The sequence below is a fragment of the Dipodomys spectabilis genome, unplaced genomic scaffold, assembly GCF_019054845.1.
Source record: "Dipodomys spectabilis isolate Male_0828 unplaced genomic scaffold, ASM1905484v1 ptg000341l, whole genome shotgun sequence".
NCBI lineage: Eukaryota > Metazoa > Chordata > Mammalia > Rodentia > Heteromyidae > Dipodomys > Dipodomys spectabilis.
Window position 1 is genome coordinate 796104 of NW_024871018.1, and position 1736 is coordinate 797839.

A 1736-nucleotide genomic window follows, 5' to 3' on the forward strand; every position below is an offset into this window, starting at 1 on the left:
AGGCAAACATTTTCTGTAAAGGAACAGAGTAAGTACATCCAGGCCTTGGGAGTCACATGATATGCCGTAACTATTCCATTCTTCTGTGGCAGTGTGACAGGGGACACAGATAAAATGAATGCATTAAAACTTTACTAACATTCACTGAAACTTGAATTCTATTTTTATTTGAAATATGGCTAGTGTAACTGTGTGTCTGAATTTTTAATTTTATGTAATTTTGCTTACTGTAAGTATTGTCGCTTACAGCATTGTGGCTAGCTACTCAACTGAGTAGAACAAGTCTGGCCTCTGATGAAGTCTTAGAGCACCTCCAAAGTAATCCAGGAATACAAGCCACAGAAGTCACTCAGCTTTTTGGTAGTCACAGTAAGAAACAGTAAAATAAGAAAATAAATAAAACCTTCAATTAAAAACACCAAAGGAGCTTTAATAAATATTCAGCAAAATTTATCTAGTATTTAAAGCTTAATCCTCAGATTTCAGCATTCTGAGTAGCTAGGATTACAAATGTGAACTACTCTCACGTGTTTGTTAGTTTTTTTAAATACCAAGTCAGCCTTGTTACTTACCTGGCAAGGGAGATACTATGATCACGAAGGTGGTTTTCCCAGGGCCAGGCTTATCTATTGCACTCCAGATGTGCTGACCCCTGAGATTTCCCCAAATGTGGGAAATTCGACTGCATAATTTGTGGTAGTGGGGGACTGTGTTAGTTCTCTCCACTGGATAGATAGATAGATAGATAGATAGATAGATAGATAGATAGATAGATAGATAGATAGATAGATAGATAGATAGCATTGTATTTTATATTGGCCTCATCTGCTTTCCTGCACTCAGCAGTCACTTGGTCCTAAGGACTACTGTAAAGGATGAGGTATCTCTAGGCCTACTTTGTAGTTGCTAGGAACTACAAGGAGTAGAAAAATCAGCTTGAACTCACCATGAGAAAATAAATGAGGAAGTTGGGAGCAGGTGGCTTACACATGTAATCCTAACTACTCAAGAGGCTGAGATCTGAGGATTGCAGTTCAAAGCCAGCCCATGTAGGAAAGCTCATGAGATTCTTATCCTCAATTAACCACCAGAAAACTAGAAGTGGGCTCTGGCTCAAGTGGTAGAGCATTTCACTTGAGCTGAAGAGCTCAGGGACAGCAACCAGAGTTCAATCCCATGACATACAAATAAAAAGAAAGAAAACAGATAAGTGACCAGAGCCAATGGCTCATACCTGTAATTCTAGCTAGTTAGAAGGCTGAGATCTGAGGATCAAGATTCAACACCAGCCTAGGAAGGAAAATCTATGAGATTCTTATTTCCAATTAACCACTGAAAACCGTAAGTGACAATGTAACTCAAAGCGGTAGAGCACTATCCTTGAGCACAAAAGATCAGGGACAGGATCCAGGACCTGAGTTCAAGCCCCACAACCGACCAAAAAAAAAAAAAGAAAAAAGGAATGAGAAGCCACCACAATATACAGAATAACTCCTCCCTTCCTTCTTTTCTTGCTTCTATTCCTTCACATCCTTTCCCCCTTTCTATCCTAGAACTTAAACTCAGGGCCTCATGCATTTTAGGTAGGTACTTTACCAGATGAGCCATACACCTGCTTTTTTTGGCTTTAGTTATTTTTCTTTCTTTCTCTTTTTGGGGGGGGAGGGTCCAGTCGTGGGGCCTGAACTCTGGGTCTGGGCGCTGTCCCTCAGCTCTTCACTTGAGCCACAGCGCCA

At 40.4% G+C, this 1736-nt stretch overlaps 1 non-coding gene across 1 annotated transcript; it reads left to right on the top strand.

Annotated features, from left to right (window-relative positions):
• Positions 1 to 564: 564 nt before the first annotated feature.
• On the top strand, positions 565 to 728 carry LOC122095241. Its single transcript, XR_006145076.1, has one exon. It is a non-coding gene; the product is annotated as a U1 spliceosomal RNA (small nuclear RNA).
• Positions 729 to 1736: the final 1008 nt, after the last annotated feature.